The following is a 26641-nucleotide window of genomic DNA, read 5'->3' as shown; positions in this document are numbered from 1 at the left end:
AATTAAAAAGTAGAAATGACAGGGCAGTTCTTGTGTCTAGCCAGTATGATGGTCAGAGATGGAGCTGGTAGAGTGCTTGGACCTCTAGGTTAAATAGCAGTTAACAAAAACTACTACAGAATTAGAAGTATTCTCTATGACTAAAATGGAGTTATGCTGTGGATGTAAAGATGGATTAATACTAGGAAAACAATTAGCATAATTAAAGATATATCCAACAAAACAGGAATTATATGAAAAGCTTTCGACAGAATACAGTAGTCATTTATGCTAAATCTTTAAAAGCATAGACATGAAAGCACCCATTTTTATTTTTTTTTTTATTGCAATCAGGGTTAAGTAACTTGCTCAAGGTTACACCGCCAGTTATTTCTGGGTGTGGTGCTAAGTATCTCAGCCCCGATTTGATCTCCAGGTCATTCCGACACTGGATCCGGTGCTCTTACTTGCTGAGCCACCTGGCTGCCCCTAAGCAATTGGGGTTAAGTAACTTGCTCAAGGTTACACGGCCAGGTGTTTCTGGGTGGGAGCTAAGTGTCTGAGCCCGGGATCTGATCCACAAGTCATCCCGACAGTGGAGCCGGTGCTCTTACTCACTGTGCTACCTGGCCGCCCCAAGCACTCATTTTGAATTCAATAAAAAGTATACATGTAAAACCAAGCATTCAAATTATTTGCAATGGAGAAACATTGGAAGCTTTCCCAATAAATATGGGAATAAAACCAAGATGTCCATAGCTAGATAGCCCAGTAGATAAAACACAGGATTAGGAATCAGACCTGGTTTTGAATTCTACCTTGGCCATCTCCTAAGCTATCTGATCCTGGGCAAAATGACTAACTGCTCTATAACTGAGTTTCTGTCTATAAAATGGGGATAATAACACTACCTCCCTCACAGAGTTGAGAGGATCAAATAACATATATATCACTTTACACACCTTAAAGCATTATGCAAGCTATCATTCTTCTCTGAAAGCTATCATTCTTCTCAACTATTTAAAGCAGTTAAGACAAGAGAAATAAATTAAGGGCATAAGCTGACATGGAAAGCAAAATTATCACTATATTGAGATGGCATTATTATTTACATAGAAGACTATCCTCCCTCCCATAAGAATAGCAGAGAAACCAATCAAGGTAATTAATAACTTCAGTAAAACACCAAAATACATAATAAAACCTACAAAAATCATCAGCACTTCTATATAAAAAATTTTTAAAGCAAAAAGAAATAATAGATAAATCTCCTTTAAATAAGTACTAAAATTCACTTTAGGAATCAAGCTACCAATATATATGAAAAAATTATATAAATAATGATGTCAAAACATTCCTTAAAAAAATAACAAAAGATCTAAATAATTTGAAGGATAATCATGGTTCTTGGTCAGGCAGTACCAATATAATTAAAATTATACTGCCTAAATCAATTCAGATTTAGTGCCACCCCAATTAAACTTCAAAGAGATTATGTCATGGAATTAGATCAAGCAATAACGAAATTCAAAATTCATTTGGAAGACTAGAATCTCAAGGTAATATAATGACAAAGAATATGAAAAAAGGAGATACAGCACTTCCAGAGCTCCAATTATTATTAAATAGTAATAAATAAAACTATTTGGCACTCATTACAAAGAGACCAGTGGAAAAGATAAGCAAGTCTGCAAAATAATCACATACTGTTTTGCGCTTTGTGTTTCAAATTTGCATATTCAATCACTGTTCAATTACCCTGGAATACAAATTCCTGAGGGACAAACTCTGTATTAGGCAAGGAAGACTGGGAAAAATGGAAAGCAGTTTGGAAGAAATTAGATTTATTATAACATAGTGGTTAAGATGCTTTTCGAAATTCAAATGGATACACAAGCAAAATATAAAAGGTCATAGAAAAATAAAATTAACAGAAGAGAGCACTTTCACAAAGGTGGTTATGGAGAAAATCTTAATGAAACAAAAGATAAAAGATAAAATTGACAATTCAGGCTACATAAAATTAAAATGCTTTTTGCATGAACAAAAGCAAAGCAATTAAAATGAAAGAAAATGTAAAATGAGAGAAATATTTTTATCAAATATTTCTGACAAAGAACAATACATGAGAATGTCACAAATATATTATTAGGACCAAGAGCCATGCCTTAATAAATACGTGCTTAAAGGATATAAATACAAGTTATTTTAAAAGAATTACAGACTATTCAATATGAAAGACTATCCTAAATCACTAATGATAACAGTAATTAATTAAAATAATTCTGATATTTCACCTCATAACAATAAAATGCAATGAAGATAAAAAGACATAAATACTGTTGGAGTGGTTTATAGAAGACATAACATGTTAATATACTATTGTTGGAAGTATGAATTGATATTACTATCCTGGAAAACTACTTGAAATATTAAAGTAACTAAACTAAAAGTCACTAAATAATTTTTAACCTTATGATTCTATTACTGGGCACATACCCCTAAGGAGGTCAAAGTCAGAAGGGAAGGCCCCGTATATTATAAAATGTTCACAGCATTATATTTTTGTGGTAGCAAGAAAATAGGAGAAAAATCCGGTGCCTACTGACTGGGGGAAATGACTAGACAAATTATGGTATGTTAATGCAACTTATGATTATTATACACTAAGCAACAAAAAATATGAAGAATTCATAGGTAAATGGAAATATTTATATAAACTGATGAAGAATCAAATAAGTAGAACCAAAAGAACAGTGTACAAAAATGGGTAGAAAATGGAAATGAAAAGAACAATAAAAAGAAGTCAAACAGAAATCTTGATGACTAGTCTTGGGTCTTAGAAAACTGATGACAAAATACATCTCCTTCCTTCCTTATAAGCTGGGGGTATTTAGCTGTGAAATGTGCATAAACTATGAGAAACAGTTGCTATGTTGGTTGGTTTTGCTTAATAGATTTACTTTGTTACAGGAGGGTCCAATGAAATGGGATATATATATATATATACATATATATATACACACACATACATACATACATATATGTATAGACACATACATACATACATATATATACACATATGTATGTGAGAGAAAAGACATCAATAAACTTTTTTTTATTCTATTTCCACTACAAAATAAAGAGATCCTCAAACATGAAAAGTTTGGAAACCACTTCCTTAAGAACCAATGCATTTTTAAGTTTGTTATAACTCTGAAGTTCCCACTTTCTATACTATTTAAATATTCCATAGTTATAGTTTTCATATTTATACTAATTATTACAATTTATCTACTTCTCTTCTACAATACACTCAACACCATTATTATTGGGTGGCTTTGTGGTTGTTGGGTTTACACTGTTGTTATATTAACTATAGTAATCCAATTGTTTACAATTCATATTTTACTTTTTTCTCTCTTCTGAATCACAGAATTTGTTATTATTTTTATGCTACTGTAATAGCAATCAGGATCAATCTTGTCTCTTTTTTTTTTTTAATTTTTTCTTTAGCATATGATGCTTTAATCAGGACTTGTGGGTCCTTATGTCAAGGTACTAAACTCAATCAATATATCACAGTCTGGAATTTGTATTTTCTTAAAAATGAAAAACCTAAAACTGTCATTAAAATATATACCTTAACTTTGTTCATTTTCTGACAAGTTCTCATTTATTGTTGTTGTATCACTATCACCAAACGCATGGGCCTACTCTGGTATTTATTATTTTTTTCCCCATATTACCAATTAACTGGTAAATTAGAGTGCAAATTTAGGTAACATTGTGGTTCAAATGCTCTAACAGTTGAACCCCAGGATAAAAAGCATAAAGCCTTTTCACTATCTTCACGTACCATACCAAGTCACCTAAAAGATAACCACATTTATTCTTCAATGTTTTTCTGTTTCTATGAAGCAATGACTGACTGCTTATTTTTTCAAGTCCCAGTCCAGATTCTCAGTCACTCACCCGCCCGCCATCTTATGAATCTTGTGCTTCCTCTCCTCCTGTGGGCTCCACCAAAGAGGACTCTATAAAGTAAATGTGGAGACAATTATTGCCAAAAGTAACAGAATGTGGGATTCTTAATAAATCTAGAAAGGATAATTTTTGGAAGTTCTAATCTGCTAATTTGCTTAGAAAGCAAAATCTGAGTCTAGAAATTAGAAACATGGAACTAAATTTCTTTAAGTTTTATTATCTGAAAGGATATCCAATTAACAGCAGAAAACTCAAAATTTTTGAAGAACAAATTTATTAGCTCCACAAACAAAACCTTAATTCTACTGGCCAATAAAGACCTAAAGGATGCTGCTGCTTTCCTGGGCTCTCTTCATCACCAAAATCTATCCAAATGTATAAGACACTGAAATATACACTGTTACGCTGCACAAAAGCAGAAAAATTCTTGTTATGAAATAGCTTTTGGATGAAAAAGGATTATTTCCATAATTCCAAATATTGCTGTCATCAATCATAGTAATAATAATAATAAATCTAGATATTCGACATTAAAGATGTTGAAAATAAAAATAATATCATGTGGGAAGGAGGGACAGGTTTATGGATAGTACAAAAAGTAATTCAGAACTACAGTTATAAAACTAGAACTGCTTTATTCTCCTTTCACCAACTGTTGAACAAAGACCCAGAAAAAAATGGTAGGAAGAATATTAGAAGAATATCAATCAACCCTTACCTACTTTCATTCACATCAACTGAAATTCATTTCATCACGCAACACTACTAATAGCTTTGCTTCCCACCATTTCTGCCAACTCCTTTTTTTCCACTAGGGAATTAAACTGGCATACCTTAGTGTATCCCTAACAGGTTCAGACTGATACACTGATCTGCTAGACACATTGTCTTCTGTGAAACTGATGGCCCCAAAACCCATTAAATATACTCCTATTCCTCAGGTCTTGGCATTTTAACCAATACTTGTAATATAATATAATACTTCTAATAAAAATTACAAGTACTCAGTTACTCAGAATGGCAGTAGAGATACTCTGAAGAATCTAGTTTTCTGGAATAGAAGATTAACTCTTTAAACATTGAAACTGACAGTTCTACTTCAATGCCTCATCAAAGCACAGAATTGACTCTAGATAATTCTTAAATTCTATGTCAACACAGACCATATAAATTCTGGCAAGGCCTACCAAGCTAGAAAGCCTTCAAAGGTCTGTTCTCTAAAGAGAAACTGAGTTAAATCTGAAGATCCTAAAAGTTTGGCCACGAAGTGAACACTTTTTTTTTTTTAGCTACAGCCAATTCACAAAGGTCTTCTATCAAAGAAGAGAGGAGTTATAATAAGCATTAGTGGATTAAGTACCCCCACATGAATGCACTGAAGTACCTTACATTTATTTGTATGCTGCTTAGTTTTTTTTCCAAAGCACTTTTTAATATTTTTTTCATTTGATATTCACCAAAAAATGCTATCTTACAGACAGTTATAATTATCCATACTTTATAAAGAGGATAAAGGTAAGAAAATTTCAGGGACTTGCCAAGACTAGAAACAAGATTGTCTCATTTCCAATCCTATACTCATTGTCTATTACTAGAAAAATATTGTAAAACTGTCATTCATATTTATTCCTAAGGCACTGTAATAAAAACAAGTTGTTTTCTTAATATCTTAAGCCAATCACTATAATGAATAATAACTGCCATTTCTGAAACATTCCTGTCATCATCATACAATACCACTATACTCTACCTTTCTTCTCCAAGAGGACATTTAACTACCACCCTGGGACCCTGGTGAGAATTCAACAAGTCTAGGTACCTCAAGAACCACCAAAATATTCTCTGCCAATCTTAGCACCATGTTTGCCTTTACTCTGTCAACAGCAATTAAATCAATCATTCCTGAAAGGACTTGTCAATTACTTAACCATATACTTCCACTAACCATCCCTGTAACCTACAAACAAAAACACCCTTTCCTGGCCACTGCTTCCCTATATGTGTTGTCTACCCCTATTAAGAGTATAAGCTCTTTAAGTGCAGGGATTGCTTTGTTTTATGTATTTGCACTATACCTCCAATATCCTAAAGACTTAAAATTGCTAAATTTTAAGTACTGTCCCTTATAGGCATAAATGAGACTCTGGATCTCTACATCCAGATAGCTTTTTTGATTACTGAGCCATAATGAATGAATGGATATTTATTAAGCACTTATAATGGGCTAAGTATTGGGGTATATTAATAGAAAAGGAAGATAGACCCTGCTCTTAAAATTGCATCCTAGTAAGAGATAACAAGTACAGATTTCAACTACAAGTCAGATGGAAAGATCCCTTGGTCCTCAGTGGGCAGCAGCAAATAGGTGGTAATGTATCTTCTTTAATGTTATTAACACTGATAAAACCATTCATTTCTGATGTTGAACCATCCAATAGTGCCAAGGTCTTCACTGGTGAGAATTTTTTCTTCAGGGTCTTCAATAGCTATGGTTACAGCATCCCCATAGAAGAGATCACCGGGTCATATCTCCATTAACAGTTGATTCCCAGAATGGTAGCTTCAAGGCCTTAGTGAAAAGCAGGACAAACAGTTAGGAGGTTGGTGGGTTGAGAAGAGAGAGCTGGAGAGCTACCACTCCCAGAGCTGCTTGATTCAGTTGATCCAAAGCTGGTATTTAGTGGCAGCAAGCAAGGTGGGCCCCTTCCCTTGATTACTGCTCCCTTTAGTAATGACTGCAGAGCCCAGGCTGAAAGTAAGGCCAGTGATGAGCAGTATTGAAATTGGGGAGGAGGAGTAATGTTATTCCCAAAGCTCTTGGGTCTTAGTCAATCTTCACAGGAGTATGAGAGGAGATAGTCATCTAGATGATACTGCTGGTGATTTGACTGCCTGAACGTGCCTACCTCTGCCTCACAATGCCTTCTTAAATAATATATTTTTAAGTAAAAGTCATATGAAAAAGAACTTCATTTTTTACAAATACCTATTTTAAAACTACTTATTTAGGGGTGGCTAGGTGGCACAGTGAATAGAACACTGGCTCTGGAGTCAGGAAGACCTGAGTTCAAATCTGACCTCAGACACTTAACACTTACCAGCCCTGTGACCTTGGCCAAGTCATTTAACCCCAAAGGCCCAGACTTCCCCGCTCCAAAAAGCATAAACAAACAAACAAACAAACAAAAACTACTTATTTAGCCACTCAGATCATGCATAACTATAGTTCATGCATAACTATGAAGAATATTTCACCTTTGTGTCTTCTCTTTAGATTTTAGGATCCATCCCACTTCACAGTACCTTGAGAGTATATATTCCATTCAACTGCCAAACTGATTTCTTAGAGCATGTCTGACAATATCACCCCTCTATACAATAAATTCCTGTGATACCTTATTGTCTCTAGAAGCAAATGTAAACTTTTCTCATTAGTTTTTAAAAACCTTCATAACTTGGTCTCTTATTTTTTTCAGTTTTCATACATCTTACTCCCCCCCATTCACATAATCTGTGATCCAGTGACACTGACCTTTCTGGTGTCCCTCACACATAAAATTCCCATCTCCCAAATCTGGCCATTTTCATTGGCTGTCTTCCATGCCTGAAACTCTCTCCCTCTTTATTTCCATTTCTAGTTTCTTTGGCTTCCTTCAAGTTTCAGCTTCAGTTCCACCTTATAAGAAGCTTTTCCCAATCCTCCAGTTAGTGCCTTCCCTCTGAGATTATTTCCAATTTATCCTGTCTACATCTTGTTTTTACATAGTTGTTTACATGTCATCTCTGAATGTCATGCACTGTGAACTTCCTGAGAGCAGTGACTATTTTTTGGCAGCAAGGTGGCTTAGTGAACTTGGAGTCAGGAAAACCCAAGTTCAAATTTGGCCTCAGACACTATGCATGTAACCCTGGACAAGTCACTTAACTTCTGTCAGTTTCCTCATCTATATAAAATGGGAATAATAATACAATCTATCTCTGAGGATTGTTGTGAGAATCAAATGAGATGATATTTGCAAAATAATTTGGAAACCTTGACAAGCAATATAAATGCCAACTATCATTATCATCTTCATCCCTGGAACTTATCACAGTGCCTGGCACATAGTAGGCACTTAATAATTTTTACTGATTTGTCTGCTTGACTTCTTAGTATCAAAGGTTTATAGTTCTGGGAGCTAAATAAGACTCTAGTTCATCTTATATAATATATATATATATGTATATATATATATAAAATCTAGTTTATCTTATGTAATAAGAAAGTGATGAACCCAAGATCAACCAGATTGATGAAAGAAGTAGAATAACTCCTTAATTATTAACAATTTCAGGAAGTCTTTCACTTTGCAGATGTGTCCCATTTTCATTTTCTTTTTTTCTATCTTTTAATTTCCATAAGAATCTAACACTAGGCAAGTACAGTCTGTGTTTTGATGAGGAAACTGAACTTTGGAGATTAAGTGACTTGACTGAGGACATATATGGGAAAATTAGACTTCAAAAAAAGGTTCTGTGACTCCAAATTGTATATTTAAAAATATGCACCTAAATATTTACTTTTTAAATGGTAAAAGTTCCCCAATACTGAAGTTTTCCATTTAAACATAATACAAGTTGAACTACTGCAAAATAAGGCCAGTTGTCTCCTTACTGCACAACATAAATTACCATGCTTTCAAAAGTGAGATGCATAGTTGCTGATCTCTAAGTCCTTGTGGTCCAAAATTGTCCGTTAGTGCAGAACAGGGAGTGGTATTGCAACACAGATAAAAGTTGAATAATGTTACATTATTCATAAATATCTTTCCTATGTGTTCTACCAATTAAATTCATTGGAACTGGCATGCTTAAAAAATGGAAATTCTACCCCACACTTTTAAATCTTACTCATGTGACCCTTAAATCTTACTCATGTGACCCTTTCCCTACTTTCCAGGTTTCATCCAGTTGCCCCTACCACTGAGCTTAAACACAATGGGGCACTAGCAGAATTATAAGATCTATTTTTCTGTTAAAAACAGAGACTGAAATAATCTGAAATGCTATCATTTATTAACATAAGTTACTGCTGGTTAAAAAAGACCACTCCTTGGTAATGTGGGAAAATTGGGACAACACTGAACTGATGGTAGAGTTGTGAACTGGTCCAACAATTCTGGAGAACAACTAGATAGTTAACTATACCCAAAAGGTTATAAAACTGTGCATACTCTTTTACCTATCAATACTACTACTAGGTCTGAAGTCAAAGATATTAAAAAAAAAGGGGGGGAAGGATCTACTTGTACAAAAATAGCATCTTTTTGTGGTTGCTAAGATTTGGAAATTGAAGGGATACTCATAAATTGGGGAATGACTGAATAAGTTGTGGTATATGATTACGATGGAATACTGTACTATAACAAATGATGAGCAGGATGCTATAAGGGAAACTTGGGAAGGCTTATATGAACTAATGCAAAGTAAAGTAAGAAGAACAAGGGGAACAACAGTGTATACAGTAAAAGCAATATTGTATGATGATCAATTGTGAATGACTTAGCTATCCTTAATAAAATGACCTCCAAAACAATTCACAAAGGACCAATAATAAAAAATGCTATCTACCTCCAGAGAAAGAACTGAAGGAATCAAAATGCAGATTGAAGCATATTTTTTCAACTTCATTATTCTTGGGGGTTTTTTGGTCTGCATTTTCTTTTGGAACAAAACTAATAAGGAAGTCTTGCATGACTGCACATGTATAATCTATATTAATATGCTTACTGTCTTAGGGAGACAGAAGAAAAGAAGGGAGGGAAATTAATTTTAAAAAGAGAATGTTAAAAAAAATTTTATGTGATTGCAAAAAAATTTTTTAAAAGAGAAACCGGTCATTATAATCTATTATTATTTCCTTTATTTACTATTATTTTATATATCAAAAGAACTCTTAGAAAAGTGTATTTCATTCTGCCATAAAGTATGATGGCTAACTAGAGATATGCTTGTTTTACTGTGCTTCACAAATATTGTTCCTTTTACAAATTGAAATTTTTTGGCAACCCTTTGTCAAGCAACAGCATGTGCTCACATTGTGTCTTGTGTCACATTTTGGTAATTCTCTTAATATTTCAAACTTTTTTATTATTATTGTATCTGTTATGATGCTCTGTGATCAATGATCTTTGATGCTATTGTTGTCATTGTTTTGCAGCATCACAAAACACAGCCGTGTAAGACAGTTAACTTTATCAATAAATGTATGTGGTCTATCTATTCCACCAACCAATTGTTCCCCTCTCTCCCACTTTCTAAGCCTCCCTATTTCTTGAGACACAACATTATTGAAATGATGTCCATTAATAATCCTCTAAATACTCAAGTGAAAGGAAGAATCATTTAATGTGGCAAATTTCACTGCTGTCTTATTTGAAGGAATTGCCACAGCTACACCAACCTTCAGCAACCACCATCCTGATCAGTCAGCAACTATCAACACAAAGCCAAGACCCACCAAAAGCAAAGATTTCAACTCTCCAAAGGCTCAGATGATAGTTATCATTTTTAGAAATATTTTAAAATTATGCCACATAATGTATGTGTCCTTTTTTTTTTTTTAAGAGGGAAGTTGGGGTTAAGTGACTTGCCCAAAGTAACACGGCTAGTAAGTGTGTCAAGTGTCTGAGGCCACATTTGAACTCAGGTCCTCCTGACTCCAGGGCTGGTGCTCTATTCACTGTGCCACCTAGCTGCACCTATACTGTCTTTTTTAGACATAATCCTATTCCATACTTAATATCCCATAGAATAGTATAAATGTCACCTTTATATACACTGGGAAACCAAAAAGCTCATGTGACTCTCTTTATTACTATGTGTTTTGCACTGCTCTGGAACCAAAACTTCAGTTATCTCTGAGGTATTTCTATATAAATGTATGACTATAAACATGTTTTCAAATTTTTAAATAAAATTCTCCAAAGTAAATTTTCTAAGATTACCAAAGTTTCTTTCAAAGAAGCACAAACTTTAAATAATAAGTAACAGAAATTAGGTTATAATTCCTTACACATCTTTCTGAGGGCACTATTTTAGCAATCTGCAAACACTAATTTAACTACTGGTTCTCTAAAAGTTAGTCTTGCCTACAACCAATAAAGAATTGATATACTACTGTACAATAAGAACCATATCTATACTGATATGCTCATTATAAATTACATCATTCAGGAGATAATGCCACTGGAAAACAAAACTGAGTCAGTCACAGCAAAAGAAAAGAGATGGGAAGCCTAAGTGTTGTGCTGATGTCCACAAAATACTAAAAAAATGACTAAAAGAAAGGCCTCCAGCATGTTAGGTAGAACTTCTCTGGACGACTTACAAGATACAGACAAAATGAGAGGGCAGAGATATTTGTGATATTTTTAGTGATGAGATAATAGAACCATTAAAGCATCAAAGAAGCATTACTGTCAAGTTCTAGCTTATTCTGGGCCAAAGTGTTCCTGAAGTGCTTAAAGACCATGATACTATCGTACTGATGCTCAGTTATTTGTCCTTGCCCTTCAGTAGAGATCCTTTTAAAATCTGAATTACTCTAGTCTCTGCACATCTATACACATCTCTTTAAACCTTGTTCCTCATCATAACTGTTTGTGTCATTAGAAATTCATTCTTTGAATTATCCTATCTTGGGCCAACTGCCCCTGTAGAATACTAGATCATCTATCCTTCCTCTCAACTCTTTAAAATCCTTTTCCCAATGTCTACATGTAGATACATCTTACAGAAAATGAATATAAAAAATAATTGGCAGCCAAGTCACAAATGCCACTGTACATTACATTCCTTTCTCCAAGAAGCCCTGAAGAGTTTCTCAATATCGTTATAAGATATGGATTCCATATCACATGACCCACAAAAAAAGAAAAGAAAGGAGAAGTAGGAGAGTGAGAAATTGTTCTCCCCTTCCCTACTAAACATTCTTGAGATTAGATGAAAGGAGAGGAGTCACTTGTTCCAGTTTACTTCCCTCACTGAGGAGGAAAGGAAGAAAAACATTCTACCACTGGGTGGGGTAAAGAACAATCTGTGCCCCTTTGGCTCCATTCAGAAGCTTTGAGCCAAATGAATCAACATGTTTATCAGCTAATAAAGCTAAGTTCATTTTATAATTTTATGCACTTGTAAGGAAATCATAAGCTCTTTTTTTTAAAAGTAGCACTACTGAACACTAAAAGGCATATTTTTAGTAAATTAGGTCATGTCTTTGTTTACAAAGACTAAAAACTAGAATAACTCTCTCATTAGGTCATGATTTTTATTACCCAACTACAAAAAATTTAAGGAAATTTAAGTTTTAAAGTATTTTGATGTAAGGGTTAAGGACTATCTGATTTATTAGTTTTGCCAATAGGTTTTCTTTTTTTTTTAATTATTTCCTGTACCAGGGAACTCTTGCTGTTCTTACATGAACAATAATGAAAAGTTATTTATGTAACAGCTAAGGCTATATCCCAGAAGCAGCCTAAAAGTCAGAAAGACCTGGATTCAATTTCTACCTCTGATACAGGATAGATGGACAAATCAAATTCAAGCAATTCTAACTCTATATATAGGCTATATATAATTTTTCCATCTATAAAAATGAAGGAAATTTCCACAAAGGAAACTTCAAGCAGAAACAGATTCCCAGGTCTAGACCCAAAAGAAAAATAGAAAAAAATAAAAAGCCATTTAAAAAAATTTTTATATATCACATATACTGCCTATTTTTCACTGTCTGTAGATATCATTGTTTTTCCTCAAAGAAGGACATAAAGTCTTAAAAGATTAAACATATAGAGTATCCTAAAAGTCTTAGTGAAGTTTTAAGCTATTAAAGCTTCTTACAGTTACAAAAGCTTTTAAAACTTCACCAAGATTTTTGGGACAACCTGTATCATTTTAAAAACTAAGGAAATGGGGGACAAGAAAGGAAGGAGGGATAGATGGTGGTATAGGGAGGGGGGCAGTATCTCCTTTTCGTTTAAAATCCTTCTAGTTATTTTAAACAAAAATATAAGTCTCTGGCTGGTTAACCTGGCAATTCATTTACTCACTGAGAAGAGAAAAATATATTCTTTAATGTATTACCACCTATAAATGTTTACCATTTCAAAATTAATTTTGAAATTTTTGAAAGTCCTAAGGTGTATATTTTTTAATTATGAAAAAAAGTATGTGACACAATAGAACTAAATGCTACCTGACAGACTCTTAAACAAGATGATTTCTAGCTTTATGCCTCATCTGTTAGCTACGGTGAGATGATCATTTAAGTGGGTTATTTCTGCTAAATATGATTCTGAAGGTATCTTGAAAGATTTTGTTGTATGCTTACCAGAAGAAACCCAGAAAACAGTTCAAGTTGAAGATTCCACTTTCCCTGTGGATGGTGAGGTCACCCAGAGGATTTCATTTATTGATGACAATGTGCTCACTATATCAAATCCTAGATTACTGCAGAGGCTCCTGGAAAAGACTAATCACCCAAAAGAGTTTGAGCTGACCATTTATATAGTAAAGACCAAGTGGATAAAGACTGCTCATTGCCCAAATTAAAATAAGCATTTGGAAAGACGACCTATATAAGGCTTATCCACTAGCACATCTATCTTAAGAGAAGCAGTACTGATGGAAAATGAATTAGGCTCTGAAGAGAAAGAGCAGAGTAGCTGAGTTGTCTGTATTACCTTCAAGTAATAACAAAACTCCCTTTAATGATCCTGAGCTTCACGTGAAAGCAAAGACTCCATCACTTTAATATCAATACCCTATGGTGTTACATAGTACATACTTACTATATGTCTACAGGACATGGAATACCATCACTGAAAAGGTACATCGTGGGTATGAAAAGACTATAACACATTAAGTAATGAGGAATTTTGAGGAAGAAGAATTGAGATATGATATGTCATCAGGAAAATATATGATGAGAACATAAGATATATAGATCATGTGGCAGCGGCAAAGGAAGACAGGTAGAATAGTCCATGTGATGATACATTGGTATCCTTGCAATGTCCAGAGAAACTGAGGAAGGTCTCCAGCAAAGTGGATGGACTCTAGTTAACTAGGTGGTACAATGAATAGAACAGGGCTTGGAGTCAGAAAGACATGAGAGCAAATCTAGTCTCAGATGTTTACTAGTTGTGTGAATGTGGACAAATCACTTAACCTGTTTCTTCAATTTTAAAAAAGATAATAATAGCACCTAACTTCCATGATTGTTTTAAGGATCAAATTAGATAATATTTGTAAAGCGTTTAGCAGAATACCTGGTACACAACAGATATTTAATAAACCATTCCTTCCTTCCTTCCGTCCTTCCTTCCCCTGTGACAAATTTATAAGAAATGGCTAAGAACTGTACAAATTAAGGGTGGATTTCAATCTGCACCCTAACAGGAAACTTTCAAATCTGATCAGTTCATTCATCTACTACAGTATTTGATACTGAAGAAGAGAGTTGGATGAAGTAAGATGAAGGAGGAGAGGTGAGGGATGATGGGTCACAGAACAAGGAAAATAGAAGACTGACAGAAGATGGAGACTTTCAATTCTATTTTGCTTCTGCTTTCTGACAAGGACAATGATCTGGGGGGGGGGGGGAGAAATGACAACTCTCTAGTATAAATGAATGAATGAATAAATGAATGAAATATAAATAAATGTACACTGAATAAGAGCCTACCTGAGTGGCCATGGTGATTCCAAACATCAGGACCAGATGAATTATATCAAAAGGAGTTTAAAAAAAACTAAAAGAAATGATTGGCGGGGCGGCCAGGTAGCACAGCAAGTAAGAGCATCGGCTCCAGTGTCAGGATGACCTGGGGATTGAATCCGGGCTCAGACATTTAGCTCCCACACAGAAACACCTAGCCGTGTAACCTTGCAAGCAAGTTACTTAACCCCAATTGCTTAGGGGCGGCCAGCTGGCTCAGCAAGTAAAGAGCACCAGCTGGGGATGACCTGGGGATCAAATCTGGGCTCAGATACTTGGCACCACACCCAGAAATAACTGGCCGTGTAACCTTGAGCAAGTTACTTAACCCCAATTGCTTTAAAAATAAATAAAAATAAAATAAGAAATGATTGGCAATGATCAAAATCCTGAAGAAATGTTGACTTGGTTTTCATAAAAGGGAAAAGAATGTTGTCTGCAAACAATACACCAGTGAGCTTAACTTAAATTCCAGGCAAAATCCAAGAATGTACTATTAAAGAGATGGTTCAGTGACCATCTTACAAAAGAAACAGTGACCATAAGATCTTGATGGCAGTCATAACAGACAGGCCAGATGAATCTTAGGGCCTTTTATTGTTATGATTACTAAATCAGTAAATCAGGAGAGTTGTGTCAACCTATGCATATTTTTACAATTCACATATGACCAGATATAGTTTTTAAGCACTCAGTGCCCTTGGCAGCAGCACTCTAAGAAGGAAAGTTGCAGATACTTGCTAATTTGCATTGATAGTAGTAGTTTTCCTATGGATAAAAAAAAAATCACAAGTCTAGAATAACAATAATAATTTTTAAAAGAATACTTTCAGGGGGACGGAGCCAAGATGGCAGAGTAGAAGCACGACCTTACCACGGCTCCAGTTCCACCTTCCCCAATCCATGTAAAAAGGGGACTCTAAACAAACTTTGGAGCTGCAGAACCCACAAAATGACACAGAGAAGCTAACCTCCTTCTGAGGACAGCCCGGCAGGCATCGGCCAGCATAGTGCTCTGGGAGCAGAGCCGAGCCCCATGCTGAGGCTTTAGCCCCAGGGTGGGCCTGACAGCCCCCAGCCTGAGGGACTCCAGATCAGCAGCAGCTGTGGTTGTTTCCAGATTTATCAACACAAAGATGCAAAGGACAAAGTGAGAGGTCAGTGCAGTCTGGACTATGGGACCCATTAAGTGGGAGTGCATGGCTTTTACCCCCCACCTCCCCGGGGCGAGAAGCCGCTGAGACGCCAGCACAGACAGCCAGCGCCACATGGCAGTTTCAGCTCCTGGCCTGCAGAATGTAGGGGGACCAAGCACCAGTCTGAGGGGTAATCACTCTTGCTTTAACCTGCTTGGATCTGGATTGCAGTCTAGGGTGGAGGTCCTGGCGTGTGTGTCCAGCTTGCCAGAACGTGTGGAGACCTCAGAGAGGACACCCATCTAATACCTCTGGCAGCTGAGAAAACCCCAGTGTTTGGGACAAAAGCTCCCCTGTCTGGTGGCAGAGTCCTACTGTGGCAAAAAAGCCCAGGGGTCAAGTGACTGAGGGGCATGACATGACCAGGCAAAAGAAACAAAGCTGACAGAAGATTCCAACATTAGACTTCTATTTTGGGGACAAAAAGGAGCAAAGCATGGAACAGGAGGAAAACAGTGAAGTCAGAACTCCTGCACCAAAAGCTTCAAAGGAAAATACAAGCTGTTACAGGCCATAGAGGACCTTAAGAAGCAGATAAGAGAAGTGGAGGAAAAATTGGGAAGAGAAATGAGAACAATGCAAGAAAATTACAAACTGAGTGTCAACAGCCTGACTGAGGAAAATAATACCTTAAAAAACAGACTGACTCAAATGGCAAAAGAGGCTCAAAAAGGCAATGAGGAGAAGAATGCCTTAAAAAGCCAAATTTGCCAGATGGAAAAAGAATCTCAAAAGTTCAAGGAGGAGAAATCATTGCTTCAGAATTAGATTGGAGCAAATAGAACTTAATGACTTGATGAGAAATCAAGATGCTGTTAAACAGATCCAAACAGATGAAAGAATAGAAGACAACGTGAAATATCTCATGGGAAAAACCACTGACCTGGAAAATAGATCCAGGAGAGATAATTTAAAAATTATTGGACTACTTGAAAGCCATGACCAAAGTAAGAATCTAGAAATCATCCTCCAGGAAGTTCTCAAAGAAAACTGCCCTGATGTTTTAGTAACAAAGGGCAAAATAGAGGTTGAAAGAATCCACCGATCACCTCCTGAAAAAGATCCCAAAAAGAAAACTCCTAGGATATCATAGCCAGATTCCAGAATTCCCAGATTAAGTAGAGAGTATTACAAGCAGCCAGGAAGAAACAATTTGAATATTGTGGAAACACAATCAGGATAACCCAGGATCAAAGGAGCTGGGATTAAAACCAAGAGTCACCTACCCAGCAAAACTGAGTATCATGTTTCAGGGGAAAATATGGTCATTCAGTGGAAGAGAAGACTTTCAAGCATTCTTGATGAAAAAACCAGAGTTGAATAGAAAATTTGACATTCAGATACAAGAAGCAAGAGAAGCATGAGAAGGTAAACAGGGAAAAGAAATCATAAGGAACTTATCAAAGTTGAACTATTAACATTCCTACATGGAAAAACAATAATTGTAACTGATGAAACTTTTCTCAGTAGTAGAAGGGATTAGAAACATATACATATGTCCATATATGAGGGTATATGGGCATCATGAACACATATGTGAATGTGTGTATATATGTTTACAGGTATACATAGATAGAGGGCACAGGAGCAATTTAACAGGAAGGGATGATACTTAAAAGGTGAAATTAAGAGGTGAGAGGAATATAATGAGAGCAGATGGGGAAAGACAGATTGGGGTAAACTATCTCATACAGAAGAGGCAAGGGAAAATGGTTACCATGGAGGGGAAGAATAGGAAGGCAAAAGGGAATGGGTCAACCTTATTCCCGTTGAATTTGGCTTGAGGAGGGAATGAAATACACACTAAATAGGGTATCTCACCCTCCAGGAGAGTAGGGGAGGAAGGGGATGAGAGGGGGGATGATGGAAGGGAGGGCAGGCTGGGGGGAGGGAAGCTGGAAGCACCCACTTTTGAAAGGGGACGAGATCAAAGTAGAGAATAGAACAAGTGGGAGTTGGGATAGACAGAGGGAAATACAGTCAGTCTTTTACAATATATCTACTATGTTATTGTTTTGCATTAGCCACACATGTACAACCTATACCGAACTGCTTATCTTCCCAGTAAGGGTGGGTGGACAAGGAAGGAAGGGAATGAATCTGGAATTGAAAGTTTTAAAATCAAATATTCAAATATATATGCATATATATGTACTTTTATTAATACTATCTTACGTGTAATTGGGAAATAAGATATACAGGCACTGAGGCATAGAGATCCACTGGAAAAGTCCAAAGGGATATGGGAGAAAATATGGGAGAGAGCAGATTGGAGGAGGGGATATCCTGTTAGACTGCTATTTTGGGGCGGTGGGTAGGGGAAAAACGGGGAGAAAATTTGTAACTCAAAATCTGGCGAAAACGAATGATGTAAATCAGAAGTTAATAAAACATTTTAAAAATTATTAAAAAAAAGAATACTTTAAGAAGCATTCAAGCTTCAGGAAGTTGGAAAAGGAAAAGGAAAAAAATAACAAGATAGTTATGGTCGAAAAAGAAGGTATCAACAATGAGGTTCTGAGAACTGGTGGTAATAAAGTAATTATGAGACCTTAAACTGTCTTGTAACTCTAGAAGAAAGAAACTTCTGTATTATAAATGCTGAATTAGGATAGACTTAAACAGATTAAAAAACAATCTATTTGATTATTTTCAAAAAAAAATTCATAGGTTTCATATAACAAAGCTTAAGGGAAGTAAAAAAAAAGAAAACAAAACTGTAAATAAATGCTATTACAGATATGTTATTTTTAAGGAGCTACTTAGCAAGGTTCCTTTCCTTAAAATATATAAATGAAATATACTTGTAGCAATTAAAAGAAAATCATACAGAGAATACCTTTGAAACCCATACTTAAAGCGTCCCCTTTTTTTTTTCTTTCCAGAGAAGGACTAGGAGGGAACAAATTTTTTATCAGACAGAATCTGGTCCAGGTCATGTTGAGTGAGTTCCTAGAAGAGTAAAAAAGGACTCTTTATGGGGAAAGTTGCCTCTCAGATTCTTAAAAGGTCAGATTATAGGATCAAAGATTTGAAACTTTTAGAAAGGACCCTCAAGGTCATCTAGTCCTGGGCTTCTAAAACTTTTTAAGTTAGTGTTGTATGGCCTGAGGGCATGATTTGTGTCCAGAACCAAGGCTGCAGAGAAGTTGCTGGATACAACATAGACAAGCCAAAAACACCTCAGATTCGTTATGTTTAATTTTTAATTAATTTTTGGTCCTTGAATGTTCAGAAACCGTTTACTGTTGCACAGTTTAAGATGTACAGATCTAGTCTAATCTCCACATTTTACACATAAGAAAATAGGGACCCAGAAAAGTTAAATGCCAAACTGTGTCCATTAAACTCCAAATACTGCAGTTGCTACAGCTACACGTCCTTCCCACAGCAGTTTCGATATTTAGTTAGACACCAGACATACCTATATTGAAATGTAATTAGTAAAACACATGACAAAGAAGAGAACTCTGTCTGTAAATGATCTTCTCTCCACAACTATGAATAATCAAGGGTAGACTTTACAGATTGCTCTATCATGCAGTTTTATTAAAATTTTAAAATGTATTCCTGCAAAAACAACAATGACAACATTTTGGCTCCACACATTACAGATTCTTTGCAATTCAAATAGATTGCTTCTTATTACTGCAATATATTGCAATCGTATTGCTCTTGATAATAAGGATAAAAATAATCATGGCTGACTTTTATATAGCATTTTAAGATTTGTAAAGCATTTTACATACAGTGTGGAAGGCTAAAGATGTGGACACTTAAACATATATTAGAATTCAGGTAGTCTACTTTTCTTTGGTTCAACAACCTAAGAAAGCAAAATGTCATGCAGCACTCCTTGTCAAAGAATGGATATCAAATAAATCAGATGTTACCAATATGGTATCATAAAAGCAAAAGATTAAAAGTCTATATAATAACTTAAAATAGTATATGCATAGACATAATCTACTCTACATATGCCTTGATTATAATAGAAAACACACAACAGGAGACCAACAAAGTTGTGGAGTAGAAGGAAGAATTTACAGCCCAGTTTTCCTACATAACTACTCAAAAAGGCCTAAAAAGAAAAAAGAAAAAAAAAAGCACCAGTCCTAGATACAATGAGAAAAAGGAAGGAAGGAAGGAAGGAAGGAAGGAAGGAAGGAAGGAAGGAAGGAAGGAAGGAAGGAAGGAAGGAAGGAGGGAAGGGGGAAGGGAGGGAGGAAGGGAGGGGGGCAAAGGGAGGGGGAAAGGGAGGGAGGAAGGGAGGGAGGAATGACGAACATATATAATTGAGATCTGGGCAGAGTAGAAAGAAGAGAAGGAAAACAGAAACATAATCCACTGAAAATAGAGCACTAGCATTTCTCTGTGAAGAAAGTATGGGAAACAGAGTAAAAAATATAAGAATAAAGGGAAATACACAATTAATAATAAAAGTTATGAGTGTGAATAAACTCACCCACAAACAGAGAGATGCAGACTCGATTACAAAGAATCCAACAACAGGTTGTTTGCATAGAACATCCTTAAAACATAAAGAGTCACATAAAGTTAAAATACTGGGCTGGAACAAAATCTGTTATACCTCAGATGAACGCAAATGGCTGGAAACAGCAATCATGATTTCAGACAAAACAAAGCAAAAACAGATGATTAAAAAAGATAACAGATAATACATTATGCTGTAAGGTCACATAGACAATGAATTAATACCAATACTTGGCATATACATGTTGGATGACACAGCAAGAAATACCAAAAGGAAAAGCTAAATGAATTAGAAAAATATTATGAAAGTTAAAATGAGAACATATTTCTCATATGTTCATGACACTTTCACAAAAATTACTCATGTATAAGGACTCTAAAGTCTCTGAAACTAATGCAAAAAAGAATTTTAAAATACTGTTAAATGAACTCAATGAAATAAAAATTATAGTCAATAAAAGGCTGAAGAAAGGATTAAAAATTAAATAGAGATTTAAAGAATTGGCATATCAAACAGTAAATCATAAAAATAACTGATGATGTCATTAAAGATACTGATAATAGGTAACATATCAAACTATTGAGGATGCAATCAAATAAGTTATTAGAGCAAAATTTATATCTACAAACATTTTCATCAATAAAAGGAAAAAACCTATCAATGACTTGATCATACAACTAAAAAAATCTATCAAGTCAACATATTTTTAAAACTCCAATTAAACATCAAAATAGAAATTCTGAAAACCCAAAAGATTACCAAATTGAAAGAAAGAAAAATATTTGAATAAGTAAAACAAAAAGTTGGGGGGCTTTGGGGAGGAAGGGTGACATCTATATAGACAGACCATTAGCTAATTTGGTTTTTTAAAGGAAACAGGAAAAGCAAACTAATGGTATCAAAAATGATACAGAATTCACAACAAATGGAGAAATAAATGAAATTATTCAAAACTATTTGCCCAACTATATACCAAAAAATAACTACCTAAATGTAATGGACAAATATTTACATAATGAAATGCCCAAATTAACAAAACAAGAAACAGAAAATTTAAAGAACCCAATCTTAGAAAAATAAGTTGAAAAAGCCACAAATGAACTTCTCTACCCTCCCCAAAAGAAAACCAACAAAGGATCTGATAAATTTACCAGCAAAATATATTAGACATTCACATAATAATTCATTTCAGTATTACATATTTTTTAAAAAAAAGAACAAAGGGATCCTACCAAATTCCTTCTAACACAAATACAGTTTTTATACCTGAAAACAGAAAAGTAAAAGCAAAGAAACAAAAGTATGGATCAGCGATGAGGAACCTACAGCCTCAAGTCTACATGTGGCCCTCTAGGTCCTCAAGTGTAGCCCTTTGACTGAATCCAAACTTCACAAAACAAATCTCCTTAATAAAAGGATTTGTTCGTAAAACTTGGACTCAGTCAAAAGGCCACACCAGAGGACCCAGAAGGCCACATGTGGCCTCAAGGTCACAGGTTCCGCACCCCAGACTGAACTATCTTAAGAACTTCCTAAGCAGTCTCTCTGCCTCAGTCCCTCCCCTTTCAAATCCACACAAGCTCCCAAAATAATATTTCTACTGCACAAATCAGATTATATCATTGTTCAAAAATAAAAACACAACTTTAATGGGGTTCTTTATCACCTATTAAGTAAAATAACAAACTTTTTGCCCTGTTATACAATCTAACTTAAAGTCATATTTATAGATTTATTTCATATTACTTTCCTTCACAAAGGATATTTTTTTTTTTGCAGGGGGAAGGCAGGGCAATTGGGGTTAAGTGACTTGCCCAAGGTCACATGGCTAGAAAGTGTTAAGTATCTGAGGCTGAATTTGAACTCAGATCCTCCTAACTCCAGGGCCGGTGTTCTATTCATCACAAAGGATATTCTTACTAAAATTTCTGTTCCCTAATGTCATTTTGTCCTTTCTGTCACTTCCATGGATTTATAAATGTCATTCCCCCCCCATTCCTAATATGGAAACATCCTTTATCTCTGCATACATCCTTCTCTGGCTCAAATGTAACCTTTTCTTTAAAAAAAAAATTATATTAAAATATTTTGTTTTTACATTACAAAAATTTACAGGTTATTTCTACTTCATTAGAGACCTCTTGTAACAAAGAATTAATTAAAATAATAAACTGACCTGATACTAAAGAACTTAACTCAGTGTCTGGAACATAGCAGGCTCTTAAATGTTAATTAACTGATTTCTAGTCTCTCCTACATTTTCTTCTCTATGCTATTCTCTCCCTGTTTATTTCAATCTACTAGTCTTTCCTTTTCACCTTTCTCCTTGCTATCTCTTCTCTAAGCTTTATATTTGTTTTGCTTATTAATAATCCTTTTCTGAATCTACCCTCCCTTCTTATATTCCCCTAGTGAATATAAACTAGGTAGTACAGTGAATAGAGGAGTAGATCTGGAGTCAGGAGATGTGAGGAGTTCAAATCCAGCCTCAGACACTTATTACCTGTATGACCCTTAGCAAGTTATTTAACCTCAATCTTTCTTAGTCTCCTCAACTATGAAATTGGGATAATGGCAGCACCTACTTCCTAGGATTGTTGTAGGACTTGACTAAGTGTGGTAAGTGCTTAGCACAGTGCCTGGCATATAATTGGCACTTAATTTCTTTTTTCTTTCCTTATATCACCTCATCCTGTTCCTATCTATATTCTTTTTCATTGAATGATTTCTAGGACAAAGTGTGCAAGTTCTGCCCTCTTCTGACCAGTTTAGATGAAACCAAAGTTCAAATGATGCCTACTCCCCCATTCCTCCCATGTTTGCATATAGTTCAATTTACACAAAGAAACAACTAAATTATGTCTTAATTTTATCTTTTCTCTCTTTTGCTCTTAATATATCCTCTCTTCCTCTTTTTTCTTGAATCATCAAATTATAACAAAACTATTTATAGATCTTCTGTCTCAATTGACAATTTCTATGACCATTTATGACATTAAGATTCCAACAGAATCCTTTTAACATTCCCCTTTTTTTCTACCTTCTCCATAGGGAAAAAGAAGAGAAAAACCATTTATTAAGCAGTTACTATGTGGTATACCCTGTGCTCTTTAAAAATATCTCATTTGATCCTTGTAACAACTCTGAAAGATAGGTTCTGTCATGATCCCCATTTCACAGATAAGTAAACTGATGCAGAGATTAAATAATTTTCCCAGGGTTACATAGGTAGTTAAGTGTCTGAGGGAAGATCTGAATTCATTTTTCTGAATTCTTCTGACTGTACCACCTCCCTGCCTCTAAAACATTTACTCTGGGCTAGGCACAAATACTGTCATTTTATCCTCACAATCCTGGAAGATAAATGCTATTATTGTTCTCATCTTACAGCTCAGAAAACAGGCAAATAGAAGTCAAAAATTACTTGTACAGTGTCAGACAGCTAATAAGTATGAGGCAGAATTAGAACTCAGGTCTTGCTAATTCCTAGGTAAATGCTCTCTACTGCACCACCTGTCTGCTGTTTGTTTTAACTGTTAAAAAGTCCACTTAGGGGGCGGCCAGGTAGCACAGCAAGTAAGAGCACCGGCTCCAGTGTTGAGAAGACCTGGAGATCGAATCCCGGGCTCAGACACTCAGCACCACACCCAGAAATAACTGGCCGTGTAACCTTGAGCAAGTTACTTAACCCCGATTGCTTAAAAATAAAAAAAAATTTAAAAAAAGGTCCACTTAGATTTTTCCCCTTTCTTTTCTTTTAACTTCAATATTTATATTTCAAAGTTCATTTTAATTTACAGGCTTTTTCCTAAACCAAGAATATTTGAAAATCCTCTATTTTATTGTTCCATTTTTTTTCCTTGCTTAATTTTGCTGGATAAATAATTGTTGGTTGTAGACTTTTTTTTCTTTAGTCTTTTGGAATATCACATTCCATGTTTTCTACTTTAAAATGAAAGCCACTAAATCTTGTTCAATACCAACTGTTTCCTCAGGCTGTTTGTATTTTTTCTTTTGTATGGAAGCTCTGGATTTTGGCAATAGCATTCTTAATACTTTTCATTTGGGGGCTTCTTTCAGGAGGTGATCAGTGAATTCTTTCTATTTTCATGTAGCCTTCTTGTTCTACTATGGCTGGGCTATTTTCGTGATTTGTGGATATACAATATTCAGGTACTATTTTTAGTCACTGATTTCAGGTAATCCTATGATTCTTAAGTTATCTTTCCTTGATCTAATTTCAAGATCAATAGTTTTTTATTTATCTTAGAATTTTCTCATTCTTTTGGCTTTGTTTCAAAAGAAATTTTTTGCTGTCTCTTGGAATTATTAATTTCCATTTGGTTCATTCTGATTTTTTATATGTTTGTGACTAGGATAAGGTTCTGTGCCTCTTGATTAGCTTTTGATTCTTTATTCAAATTCTCTCCTCCATACTTCATTTCTTTTGTAATATTTTTTCAAAGTTTTGTTTCATTCCTTCAAAGAAGTTTAAGTATTCTTATGGACGGTTTTTTTTTCTTTTTTTTAAATTATAAGTGTTTTTGAGTCCTTCTCTTCCAGGTTTTTGCTTTGGTCATTCTTGCCATTATAAAAGTCTTTTAGGTTTGTTTTATTTACCCATTCTTGTTGCTGGGGCCTCGGTTGAATTCTAAGTCTCCCATACTCTGGTGATCAAATCAAGTTGAGGACCTTTCCTTTAAACCCTTCTATTAGGCCTTCTTTTTCATCATGGACAGCAAAATTATCCTTTACTATAAACAGCTTTAGGTGAAGTTCTTTTCTTTGGATGAGGAGAGAAAGAAGTCTTTCACATAATCTTCAGTAAAAAATCAAGGATGCCCTCCTCTCATGAGAGAGACATAGTTGAGGCCTTTTCTTCCTTTTGTGTAGTCATGCAAAACATATTTCCATATCTGTCACACTGTGAAAGACAACAAAGAGCACTCCCCTCCCAAGAAAAAAAAAAACCTCAAGAAAAATTAAGTTTAAAAAGTATGCTTCAATCAGTATTCAGATACCATCAGTTCCTTCTCTGGGGGTGGACAGCATTTGGTATCATAAATCCTTCAGAGTTGTCTTGGGTCATCGTATTGCTGAGAATAGGTATGTAGCTCATAGGTGACCATCCTACAATATTGCTGTTAATTATGTACACAACACATTTCACTTAAGTCCTTCTAGGCTTTTCTGAGAGCATCCCACTCATCACTTCCCATAGTACAACCGTATTTCATTACAATCACATACTATAATTTCATTCATTCATTTCCCAATTAATGGACATCACCTCAATTTCTAATTCTTTGCCCCCAGAAAGGAGCTACTATTAATATACTTGTACTTATAGGTCCTTTTCCATTTTGCTTTCCATCTTATTTTGGATACAGACCCAGAAGTGGTACTGCTAGGTCAAAGAGCATGCATGGTTATATAGCCCTTTGGGTATAGCTCCAAACCACTCTATGGAAGGACTAAATCAGTTCACAACTCCAGCAACAATGCATTAATGTCACATTTTTCCCACATCCCCTGTAATATCTATCATTCTCCTTCTCTGTTCCACTAGCCAATCTAATAGGTAGGAGGCAGCACCCAGAATTGTTTCAAGTTACATTTCTCTAATCAATAATAATACAAAGAATCCCTTTAGATGGCTCTAGATAGCTTTGATTATTTCATCTGAAAACTATTCATGTCTTTTGATCAATTAGTTGAGGAATGGCTTTTATTTTTATAAAATTGTCTCAGTTCACTATATTTTTGAGAAAGGAGGCCTTTGAGGAGAAGCAAAGTCAAGATGATGGAGTAAAAGCAGAAACTTACTTGAGCTCATCCCCAATTACCTCAAATACCTATAAAAATTACTCTAACCAAATTTTAGAGCCACAGAACCCACAAAATGACAGACTGAAATGTCTCCAGTTGGGGGCACCCTGCAAACCAACAGGAAGGGTCTATCACACCAGGCTGGGAGTAGAGCACACTCTCACATGGGCGGCACCAGCACAGACCAGCAGCACAGACATGCTAAAGCAGACCTCATGGATAAAATCACTGGCAGCTATGGTGGTTTCCAGACTTCTCAACCCAAAAAACACCTAAAAGAAAGTAAAAGCTCAATGGGAAACTGTGTTGGAACTAGGTGAGAGAAGAGTTTGGTCTGGCCCCTACCCCTGAGGTGGTGGAGATGGAGGTGGTGGCAACTGCAGTTGCTTCTAGAAC

General features: G+C 35.3%; 1 long non-coding RNA gene across 1 annotated transcript in view; it reads right to left on the bottom strand.

The window, feature by feature from the left end:
- Positions 1-26641, bottom strand: part of LOC138147004 (uncharacterized) — a 249683-nt gene that overhangs the window by 135068 nt on the left and 87974 nt on the right. The window contains exon 3 of the long non-coding RNA XR_011164684.1: positions 3955-4016. This is a non-coding gene — a long non-coding RNA (uncharacterized lncRNA). The remainder of the gene's footprint in view (positions 1-3954; positions 4017-26641) is intronic.

This window comes from Petaurus breviceps, unplaced genomic scaffold (assembly GCF_028583685.1).
Source record: "Petaurus breviceps papuanus isolate PSGF00001 unplaced genomic scaffold, PetGlider_PUasm1.0 90778, whole genome shotgun sequence".
NCBI lineage: Eukaryota > Metazoa > Chordata > Mammalia > Diprotodontia > Petauridae > Petaurus > Petaurus breviceps.
This window is presented reverse-complemented; position numbering and strand designations above follow the sequence as displayed.